The sequence below is a fragment of the Manacus candei genome, unplaced genomic scaffold (genome assembly GCF_025592945.1).
Source record: "Manacus candei isolate 608988 ecotype Guabito, Panama unplaced genomic scaffold, ASM2559294v1 h1tg000077l, whole genome shotgun sequence".
NCBI classification, from domain to species: Eukaryota; Metazoa; Chordata; class Aves; order Passeriformes; family Pipridae; genus Manacus; species Manacus candei.
This window is the reverse complement of record NW_026138125.1, coordinates 2,864,549-2,876,941: the sequence shown is the minus strand read 5'-3', so window position 1 is coordinate 2,876,941 and position 12,393 is coordinate 2,864,549. Positions and strand designations below refer to the sequence as shown.

At 41.5% G+C, this 12,393-nt stretch overlaps 1 protein-coding gene across 2 annotated transcripts in view; it reads right to left on the bottom strand.

Annotated features, from left to right (window-relative positions):
- The window catches only part of LOC127481250 (histamine N-methyltransferase-like), a 65,498-nt gene that overhangs the window by 11,399 nt on the left and 41,706 nt on the right, over nt 1-12,393 (bottom strand). The window lies entirely within an intron of this gene.

Sequence of the window (12,393 nt, the reverse complement as noted above, 5' to 3'; positions counted from 1 at the left end):
CAGGTTTGCCCATTTTTTTCTTTTTACTATATTTAAGCTTGATATTTGCTTGAGGAAAAATGCATTGCTCGTGCCAGTTAGATAACTGGATCATTCTTCTACTTCTTCTGTCAGAAATTTCTTTTTCTTTTACTTTTACTTCCAAGGGCTCAGCTTCTAAAGCATAATAGCATACATCTAATTAAGTGGGCTGCTGGTGAGAATGAGCTATGAAATAATAAACATCCTCTGAGTTTGTAGCAAGTAAGATTCTTGAGAGAAATTTGTGCTCCTCCAGTTTTAAAACGGGGACAAAATAGAATTTCCATCCTCTGCTGAGCTCAGAGTTATTGCTATCTTTTCTCTTCTAAACCTGTTTTCTGTCCAGTTGCTAGACCAGCCTCCTTCAGGAGCCTCTTCTACAGAAAAGCAGCAAAAAAAGGCAGAATTGGAGGAGAGACAGAGCAAAAGTGTTTGTTTACCACCTGCTTGTGTCTTGTCTTCTGACTAGTGCTGCCATTTTCCCCACAAGAAACCAGTGACACATGATTTTTTGAGCAGTTAAGGATGTGCTCTGCATCCCACAGCACCCACAGCAGCAGCAGCCACAGACAGTGTCTGTCCCTATTGCCCATCTGGTGATGCAGCACATGCCACACCAGTTTCCACTGGAAGAATCCTCTGGGATAGTTTATCTCATCCCACACACCCCACTGGCCTCTCCCTGGGTAGAGGACACAAGTCAGCGCCACTTGCTTCCTTTATATTGTCAGAAATGGGAAAAGTTCTGCTGCCTTCATTACTTTGGTAGACATAGCAATGTTTGTCTTGCTGGTTCTTGCTGCTATTTGTTGTTATTTTTTCCCCTATTCTCTACTCAGCAAAATAACTTGGGCAGCTGGAGTGCACAGAAAGGGCCTCTCTTTTCCTCTCAATTAATCACACACCTGAGTCCGTGGTCTTTGATGTTGTTGCTGTGAACACTGATAAAACTTGAAGGGCTTTAGAACACGTGAGTTGCTGCGACCACTTTTTCTGGTTGTTCAAGTGTCAATACCCAATAGAGCCAGCAATTATCTCAAACTTTTACTTCAAGTCAAGGAAAAATAAAGGAAAAACTTTGCCATATTTATCTTTTATAAGACCCTTCCACAAGTTCCCACTCCACGTGCAAAGTCACTCATGCTTGCTGGGTTTTATAGCATTCCTGGAAGTACTGCTCAACATGTTTTCAGTGTTATTTAGGGTGTTGGTGAGGTATTCTGGTGAGGTTAGGATTGAGGAGGGAAGGGCAGGTCCACCCAGAGATACTTCTGCCCAAGCAGTGCCCTGCTGTGCTTGGCAGAATTTACCCTTCTGCACAATATTACCCCTTTTTGCATTTGTAATAATATGGCTGTTTGACTTGCTGGAAAAAAGGCTCTGCATTTAAAAATATCACAGGAGTGAAGATTAAGAAAGCAAGTGCAGAGGCCCAGCTGTTGAAAGCACAAGCAGTATGAAATTGGGGGTGGGGGACAAAATTAGCATTCTCCTCACGCGCCCACCGCCTGCTCTAATCACAATGCAGGCATTATCAGCCAGCGCTGAATCTTTGTATTATTTCCAAGTTTCCCCTATTGTCAGTCATTGTGACAAAGTGCAGGACAATCTGACACAATGATGAATCACTCCAGACATTGAGTTTTCACATGGCTGTCAGATGATCTCAGTAGGCTGTGTCACCTGAAAATGCCACAAGACTAAACCTGTGCTGTACTTCAGAACAAAAACGGAGTTGGGTATAAACTCCACTGATTCAGGGCATAAACATGGGAGTCTGGAGGGCTGGCTCAGCTTTCTCTTACACAGGAAATCTCTGCATTTTCATCCAGTGTGAATGAAATCAGAATCAGAGCTCAGGATGTGTTTACACGTCTTGCATGCAAACCACGAAGATATGTTGTTTGGGAGTTTACAATAAATTCCTGCATGGATGGATCTGTACTGTGTGGGGTTTTTTTAAATACTTGTTCAAGATGTAATGCCTGTCAAAGTAGAGGATATTTTATCCTAATATTTTCAGGTGCATATATAAAAATGAGTCCCTTGTAGTTTCTTGTTCTCGCATGGCAAAGTTATCTAGCAGCCTTTTTATTTTCTCTATGGGTCAGGTAAGATGTAGCTGCGCTGATAACTGATTGATATATAGTCAAATGCAAATATGCTTGTTTAAGTACATGCCTTGCCTTCATGTATATTTGCTTGTCGGTGCTATTGTGAGCCCAGCCCAGAAGAACATTGCTCTTTCCCACATTATTATTCACAAAGGCAGCTTTCTGAGTTATTTCTGCTCCTGCACAATATTCATGATAGCAATTTGATACCTTAGCAGTTTCAAGGTTATCAAGTGATTGAAAATCCTGCTGCTTACTTCAAGGTGTAACATATAAACTGTACTGCCATCCATTCTAGTAATATAATAGTTTTTCTTAATGCCTTTCATGAACTCCTGATTTAAAGTGTAAGCTAACTTCAGAAAGGGCTTATCATCCCCAGACTTCGCCAGTGCTGCTCAGCTGCTGAATACAATCCCCTGAGTTTGTATCGCTGCATGTAGCACTTAAGCAGGCAATATTTAATCTCTTTCAGAGGTATTGATACATCAGCTCCCGAATGAGGACGTTGGACCACAGTCATAATGAGAAACAAAGAAGTGGTTATTTATCTCGCGTGTCGAAGGGCTAACGCTCCTTGGGCGTGAATCTCACGGGCAGGACTTGCAGACTGCAGATCACAGGGATTAACTTTATACCAAAGAGCAGCTACGGAGCCATATGATACAGTAGCATTCGTTAATGATGAACAAATAAGTGCCACTGGATGCTTAATGAGGACATTGAAGAAAAGCCCATCATTTCTCAACCTGTTTTGGAGGCTCCCAGCCACCTACTGAATTTTGGCTGCGGATGTAGTCTGGGTGGTTTCTGATTGGTGGATTTTGCTGCTTGATGGAGTTTACATGGTGGCATCTGCTTAAGTAACAGATGTCTGTGCCACTAAGGTGCTATGTTCTCACTTTTTATATAGAAAGAAATTGCTTCTCAAAGAGTTTTTATTGTCTTTATGCAAATTAAAATACAAAATTCCTCTCCTTAAAGGATCCTCATTATAACAAGAACCTTAAATAATCATAAATACGTATGCAGCCTCATAAAATCTTTTGCTCTTTGGTTATCAAGGAAGTTCCTTCTGCGCTGCCAATTGTGCATGAAATTGGTTCTTATTTCAACTACCAGTATGAAAATACTCGCTTTTATTCAGTGAAGCCCCACTGGATTTCTAAACAAATAGTGCAGAAGAGTTGTTTGTGCCAAAGTATTTCAAGGAGGAAATTTTGCATTCTGTTTCTTATGCAGTGCTGAAGAGTGAGATAGAGCTCTGTTCTTATTCCCTGGGAGCCTGGTGATAGAAATATATATGTTTTTTATCTTTCCTTTGTCAGTTTTCTTTAGTAGGCAAATGTGTGGTGTCTTTATGGATTCTTTTTTTTTTAAGCAGGGATTGAAATCTGTGAAGGAGTCATGCCTAGAAAAATGTCCACAGATTCCAAGCTACTTTGGACTAAGGTTTAAAGTATCCAAGTCCTTGCATTTCTGGTTCATCTCACATCATAACTTTGTGTCAGGTATGACTTAGTGCCTTGCAGAGCACTGGATTCCCCATCTGCTTTGTTTATCTCCAGAGACAGAGAGGGATGAAGGACTTTTATCCCTTGCGTTACCTCTGTATGAATCAAGCAAGATGCACCTTCAGGCAGGGTGGGAAGAGTGGCTGGCAAGGGAGGCCATGGCCCCAACCCATTTGCACAGGAGTGAAACCAGACCCTGATGTAGGCGAGACTGAGTGTTTTGGGATTTGTTTTGGGATTTTCTGTTACGGACTACACAGCTCAGGACAACAGCTCCTGAGCTGGACAAAGTGATTCTTGATGAGGAAGGTAAGGTGAATGTGCTAATACCATACTAGAGCATCTACTACCCACTTCCAGGCCCTTTACAAGAAAAGTATGGAGTGCACTCAGCTCTGAAAAGCACCTGCCTGTCACCTCATCACCCTCAGGCAGAATAAATTGCCCCACAAGGACCTTTAAGGACAGCCTTGGCTGCCAACCCCAGGGATGATTTGGCTGCTCCCACCCTTCCCTGCCATCCACAAAACTGGGCCAAGCTGGGCACAAGGATGTTGCCTTGGAGAGTGTAGTTACACATCTTTCCTTCTTTCACCACAAATCACCAAATCTGTGATAAACTTCAGAGAAATGGTTAAATTATTGCAGAGGGGAGCCTGGATAATGTCTGGTCTCATCATGTAGGTTGTGCTTTTAGAATATGTTGTATTGAGGGAAAATTAATTGAAAGAGAAAGTGAAGGGAACAGACAAATGATTATTGGTTTTTTCTGACCTGTGGGATGTGATGCTGTAGGAGGCAGAAGACTGTTCAATGTTTCAACGGGTAGACCTTATTTTAGACAGATATTTCTGATATGACCTTTTCCTAGTGATGTTTTTTTTTTCATGTCTATCCAGTAGACGGAGTAAGGAGGTGGTGGATGTGCAGTGGATTATTAACCTGGTGGCAACGACATTAGTAACATAGAAGGGTGCTTTATTCTACTGCTAGAGCTCGCATCTGTTTCACAAACATTACCAAGATAATCACATTCTTCCTGCATCTGCTTTGCTTTAGCTCACACAGATAATTCAAGGGTAATGCACCTTGTCTAAGCTAATTCTAAATACATGCCTCAACACAAAAAAAAAGTGCTTGGTGGGTATTTTGACCCAATGCACTACATCAAAGTAACCGAGTAAGCTGTAAATGCTTTGAATAAAATTGGACAAAAATTGGCTTTTGTCCAGCCATGTTTCAGAATGGCAGTTTGCTTGAGTTTTAAACTTTCCCTTTATGTGAATATATATGAAATGACAGTGCAACCTGTAAGTTATTCAGGTGCTCCAGTGAGGGCTGAGCTGAAGGATAAAATACACCATGATGAGTATGAGGTCTAAGATGAGCCGTGGAACTGAGATCTGACCTTTTCAGATAACTTGCAGGCTATCAAAATTGCCTGTGTGGGATGACAGCTTTGAGATATGCACCTGATGCAGAGGAACTCAGAGCCCTATGGGTCCAGCTAACTGGGACTTTGCCCTGTGGATCCAGACATTAACTCCTGAAAACTGGAATCATGCAGATGATTGTTGAAAGTGAGGTTAAATGAAATTAGGCAAAATTGATAAACATAGTAGATTATGTACTTAATAAAAGCAGAATATGAGAACCCTGGAATCACAGAATGGTTTAAGTTGGAAGGGACAGTAAAGGTCATCTCATTCCAACCTCCTGCCATGGGTGGGGACACCTTCAGCTAAACCAGGTTGCTCAGAGTTCCATCCAGCCTGGCTTTGAACACTTCAGGGATGGGGAGACCTCAGCTTCTTTGGGCAACATGTGCCAGGGCCTCACACTCTCAGAGTAAGGAATTTCTTCCCAATATTCCATCTAACCCTGTCCTCTGTCAGTTTGAAGCCACTCCCCCTTGTCCTATCACTCCAAGCCCTTGTCCAAAGTCTCTCTCCAGTTCTCTTGTAGCCCTTTTACGTACTGGAAGGGGCTCTAGGGTCTCCCTGAAGCCTTCTCTTCTCCCAGCTGCTCTGGAGGAAGCTTTACATCCTGGCTGAAGCTGTGCTTGTCATACACTGCAGCCATCAAATCCTGGCTTGTAAGGTTTAGAAATGTCAGTGACCATTGGTATCAGCAGCTTCTGTGAGGTGCTGTGGTCAGGTGATAATCTATGGCACCAGAGGTTTGAAATTACTCCTTTAGAGCTGGGAAAGAAGAGAATTTATGGAGGCATCATCAGCATTTCCTTTCCAAAGATCATGCAGATTTCTTGGAGGGACATATGCTGAGTGTCTTCTGTTAGCACTTGGAACTGAGTGGAGTCTCCTTCTCAACACTGGCTACCACCTGTCATCTTCTAAAACATGTGCCATATGGTTTTAGATAGCTGACACTACACTGGTCACCATTCCATTCATGAGCATGATTTCTTCGAATCATAACCCATTTTTAAATGCTACTACTCCCAGTCATCAGTATGACAAAACCATTTAAAAATAGATTGTTAACACTGTTCCTACTTGCAAATACATTCACCTAACAGACTTAATTGGTAAAGTTTTGTGTGGTTGATGTTGCATTAAAGTGCCCATCAGCATAAAAGAGTAAATAAAAATGAGGATTTTTTTAACCAACTCCTGAGGCTGTGCAGACTGCAGAGAACTCTGAGTCCCTCCTAACACCAAACTAGCTTATACATGGAAGATCAATATTTAGAAACACAAGATGGCAAAGAGGAATCTGAAGCAGGTCTTTATTCCACACCTTTTGATGCTAAAATATAGAACTGGGCATTTGAAAGAAAAGGCAACTGAAAATGAGCAGAGAAAACAAGCGAGTTTATCTCCAATAAAAAGAATTATTTACTTAATGCTATATAAAGTGATCTATGAGTTATCTTTTTGTTACACTAATAAAAAGTCTCAAGTCTGTTGCACAAATGTGACCTGAAAGGAGTCTTTGCTTTACCATGGGGAACTGCATCAAATGCAGTTTGAGAACTTCTGCAACAGTAAAAACACATCCTGGGTTTGAACATTCATTTCACAAACACTGTAGCAGTGTTTTTTATTTTTAATTTAGCCTGGTATAAATGTGAGTTAATTTCAGCTTACCTTATTTTCCACTGTTCTCACTTGTTCACATCACTATTTTGCTTTCCTGCCTTTCTATCTCTGTTGTCCTTGTTTTTTTTGCTATGTATTTTTTAACTCAAGTTTTTTATAGCATTATAACTACTATAATTCCTCAATAGAAAAAGTCAATAGAATCCCATCAGTAATTAATAATTTAAATTAAAAGCAATATGTAATAGAAAACTTAGGAAATCTTTGAGCATGCTTAGTGGTATTCAGAAATTGGCCAAGTGTAATCTTGCCTGCAACCCTTGGAGCCATATGTGGGAATTCCTCACAGCCACAGGAAGAAGGAACAAGCCAGGATGGAAAGCTAGATCCTTCTGCAGCTCAGAGGAAAGAGAATTTAAAATGGCTTGGTGAAACACTCACACAAAACACTGCCCTGTCATTGGGAATAATAGGCAACAAATTGATACAGTCATTAGGGAACTGAAAATGAGAAGTATAGGAAACAGCAATTAAGCAATTTCAAGCTTAAATCATAACAGCGCAAGTGAAACTCCCCAGATGCCTTTGCAGCCTTTCAAATAATCACTGGATAAGTTTTTCCAGGGTAAAGGAAAAAAAAAAGAAAAGGGTGTAGAAAAAAGGAAAAGAAAAAAAGAAAGAAAAATCAGTGCATCTGCTTAGAAAAACACAGAACTGCAATACCAAATTAATGAGGGGAAACTCCCCGAGGGTGGAAGAGGAAAAGACACGTGAGGACTGCACAGTCCCCAGGGACAGTGGCGCAGGACAGGACTTTGCAGGGAGGAGCCATGTGGGAGCTGTGTGGCCACCAGTCCCATCCCCAAGCCCTGCTGCTATCCCAGCATGCTGTGCCCTCACAGGCATCTCCTCACTTTCAACATCGGATTTCTGTAACTAATGGAGGAGATTCTCCTCTGGGAAACTCCACCAGGATCCTGCTGTCCTCCTGGTCCCCGCAGGCTCTCCCCAGGTTCACACCCTCACTGGTCTGATCTCCTCATGTCAAAACACAGTCGGGCAGCCAGAGCATCCTGAAACACCCACACCTACACAGTCCAAGCCAGCTGATCCAGGCAGCAGTCAACAAAATGTCCTGAGCCAAAATTTAACAGCACTGATGCTCCTTGTCTGACTCTCTGCTGGTGAGTTCATGTCTTCGTCATCATAAGCAACACTCTCTGCTTTCCCAGCCCTCTAAATCTATGCAGTTACTCAGATTTATCCTTCTAAGTAGTCATGCAAGCGAAACCGTTTGGTTGCCCTTGTTGAATCCTCCAGGATAGTTTAGCGTGGAAGCCCCTGAGTCTCTTCGCCCGACAATGAAAAAAAAATACTGGGGTTTAACAGGCTTGATATGGTTCATGGTTTTTCTGAGGATGACCTGAGTTGAAGCCCTAATACTGTGTGTGTGTAAGCTTTCCTGAACCCAGCCACATTTTCCACCAAGTAACACTGTTCTTGGGTATTTCCAGAATTTTGGAGTTTTGTCCTGCAACCTTAAGTGTGTTTCCAAACTAACTCCATGACTAAAGAAGGATGTAACCAGGTACTAGGCACTGCAAGTACCATTGATGCAATATCCAGCATGGCAACAAAATTATGTTCATCCATTTTGAACTGCAAAGTTACTTTGTGTATTCCCAGAAATCACCATGTTTCAGAGGAAAGCTGGGTTTGCAGGCACATGCCAGCAATCTGGGCAGCACATGTGCAGAAGGTGTATGCTTTCTGAAGGAACAGAACCCATTCCACACGGGTATATTCCTTTGTATCCAATGTGAAATAAGTCGTGCCAGGAATGTGTCTTTTCAGGACCAGTAAGACAAGGAAACAGTGGAAAGATTAAACATCTCCTTAACAGGATAAGCAGAAAGTCATGGAAATTATTAACAAAAAAAATAAAAGAACCAAATAAGAGAAAATTAACTATATGAAGCCCCAAATCTTAGCTCCAGGTAGTGCAATCATCTGAATATCTGTTTCTTGCCATTTGCATGATTAATTGACATCTTGTTAACTGCTCATTAGGGACACTGCAAATCAGCGCAGAACAAAACAAACACTTCGCAAGAGAGAAGAGAGTCTCTAATTGTGAGTTATACTGGAAACAAAATTGAGGTTTAAAAATACATTTAAGGAGGCAACCTGTGCAAGGTAAATTGGAGATTGGAAACTTTCTGAACTGCTGCTGGAGTGTGTATGGGGCAACCTGTGCTATACTTGAAACACTGCCCTGATTTAGACGTCCTTCACTTCTCTAGGACCACGCACAGGCTGGGCACAGTGCCTGAACAAGTGCTTTAGCTGGACTGTGGTTATCTCACAAGCCTTTACACTGATATTATAGGTTTGGAAACCAATTAGTAAATGCAAACCAGCTTGAGACACTCAGGTGGAAGGAACTGACAATGGACTGAGGTTGCTTTTTTTTGTTGTACTATTGCAGTTCCTGGGTGCTATGGTAATAAAAAAGAGTAGTAGTAAATAATAATTATATTAATAAGTAAGGAAGAGCTATAGCTACCAACTCCTGTTCATTCAATAGGGCTAAAATTATATCCCCTCTGTGGTCAGAGTAAGAACATGGCAAGCATTAGCATAAGCCCTACGAAATGCTTTGAAACTGTAGGGGGTGTGTTGTGAGGACGAGTGTGATTAATGAATTGATGGCTGTGGTTCTTCCCAGCCCTGAGAACTTCTTAACTCCCCGAGGAGTTTCCATCACGGTTCTGTGGTTCCCTGCATCCCTTGCAAGGGGATCAGTATTAGGAGGAGTGGATGCCAATCGTGTCTTCCCATGCACAGTGTTTGACCAGGAGAGGTAACAACCACTTAATGCTCTTGCACATCACAGCACTAGTATTATGAGATTTCTCTCCCTGTTGCAGCCTGGCAGTTCCAGTGGGAATTCTGGACTAAATGACTTTTTTTTTTTCCTCCATGCACCAGAGAGTAACTTAATTTGTTTTCTCTCTCACTTGTTTTGTATTGCTGCAGCAGGAAGGACAACGACTGATAAAGGGAGAAAGCAGGAGAGCTGCGGCAGTGATTTTCCATTTTATTTATGGTGACACTGTGTAGAAAAATGTAAAAATAGATCTTGGGGATGACAGTTTTGTTGCTTCTTGATCTCAGGCTGGCACTTTGGAGCTCTGTCCTCCACTCTCTGTGAGGAGCAGTGCCTGAGCAGAGGGATCAGGCAAGAGCCTGCATCCGATGAGTGGGCAACTCTCAAGGAAGCGAGTGTGAAAACAGTGAACAGTTTATTTTTCTTGGAGGAGGCATCCAGGCTAAATCTTACTCTCCTGAAACTGAAGTCAAAAGAATGAGTCCTGTGAGTGACGAGAGAGAAGCCTGGGCACTAGAGACATAGCAAATCCTTGCAAAGGAAAGTATGAGAAATATCATTATACATGAAAACAGAAATACCTGGCTTCTGTTACAATCTTTTCCAACTAGTCCCCAATTTGCATGACAGGCGAGCAGCGAATCAGACTGTGTGAAACCTTTTGATCCATAAAAACCTTACTGAAGGAGACAATGAACACTTTAAAATCAATGGCCTGAACAACCAGCAAGGTATCAGTGGTGATGACAGCCCACTTGAAAAAAGGAAAAAAACCTAGTGATGTGGAACCCAGAATAAGAGATATCATTAGCTTTTATTTTTAAAGCCACTTTTACAAAGATGCACCTCCTATTCACTGCCCTGCCTGGACATGCATTGTGTTTTATTAGAAGAAAGCGAAGTAATTTAAAAAGTATGTAAGTAAGTATTAAACAAGAACAATCAAATAACAATGGAGACAGAGAATGGTCATGATTTCTTTTTAACTCGGGGGAGGTGTTTCCAAACCACAGAGAGAAACAACATCTTTTCAAATAAGGGCAGTACTATTTAATGCCATGGATACGTCAGCCTTGCTTTTTTTTTAAAGTTTTTCTTTTTTTTTTAATTGCACACTGCTGAAGGAAGCAGTGGCAACACCCATTTTCATTAATACTGAGGGTGCAATGTGAGTATTGCCACTCTGATTTAAACTTTTGATGTCCTCCAGGGACTGCACAGGGAAATGACTTTGATGGATCACAGTTGCACTTGAAACCGAGCCGGGAAAGATTACTGTGTCTCAGACAGAGAGATTCCACTCACCTGATTTTTTTGTTGTTCCGATGAGATAATTTTTCTAATTAACCTTGATAACATTTCCAGACACACAGGCCTATCCACACACAGATGGAAATACATTCTCAAATGGACATTTCACCTCTATCCATGTTTTCTAGTAGTGACTACAGAATTTTAACACCTTAGCTGCCAACTGATTTGTTTGGGAAGCTAAAGCTGAAGTTGCCCACAAAAGCCTCTAGAAGAAATCAACATTTCCATAGACACAGATTTGTATACTCTGATTGAACAACAGCAGTATGAATTTAGGAGCAATATGTGTGTCAGGTGCCAATTTCTGTTTAGTCCTCTTTTAATGCTTAGCAAGGAAGTCAGTGATGCTGTCCCTTTCTAAGCAGAGTCTGAAGAACTGTAAAAACATTTTGAAAGCCAAGGCATGGCAGAACAGGGTCCTTCAGAAATGTTAGTGTCTGACCTTTACTCCTCACATCAGCCCACTTAGGAACAGGAAGGACCATCTCTTAATCCCACTGAACTCACATGAAAATCATCCTGGAAGCAAAATGAATAATTCCCCCTGCTCTCATCTACTTTGTTCAGGTTTAAAATCAGTCAAGTGCCCAGCCAGAAGTTTTTCAAAGCTTTCCTGATTCCCCTCGCTCTTGCCTGGCTTTATACCAACACTGATTTTTTACTACACAGAGCTGGAAAAGGAATTCTCCACTTCCCCAAGAGAGCTGTGACACTTGTGAGAAAGAACAAGTAACTCCCTGTCCATCCTTTCACCACATCCTTTGAACCTGCTGCAGGTGAGCAGAGGCAAGTGCTGCTCTGAAAAGCTTTCTCAAGATGTTTGCTGCAGGTAGTTTTTCTCTGACACCTGAAAGATGCTAAAGCTTGCTAAGGACGCAATATAAAAAAATCTAACATGTTATCTAGGCTCAAATGCGATAAATGTGAATTTATTCCTAACCATTGATCATATTTCCAAGTCTCTGACTATGATGTTACCAACAGAGCAGCATTTCATAAACCTGCAGGCAGAGGAACTGAGAATCTGTAATCTAGACAACAACCTGTATTTTCCCCAGGAGCTGGGAATTTAGATTTATGGAGAAGTTTTACCAGCTAAACAGAGTTTAGGAGGGGGCCAATGTATATGTAAGGTTTATGAAGACAGCAGTTTTAAAGACATCACGATTCTTTTTTCTCCCTTCAGAGGTTATGCTGGTACCATATCACCAATCTGCCTTTTCCCTTCTCAGAGAGAGCCTGCTCCAATTTTTGCTGCAGTGGGGTTTATACAAAGCCAAAACTCAGCTGTCCAGTTTTATGTGATTTTATGGGTCTCTTAACATTTGTAAAAGGTGTAATTGCTGCAGATGAGCATGACTTTGAAAGGTAGAAGTGATTCCTCCGTTGAATCAGCTTTCTCTACCTGTAGCAAGTTTTTTGTGTTTTTCTTCTCAATGAAGTCAATGTCACTGTCCATTTCTGAGCCAGCTTTACAA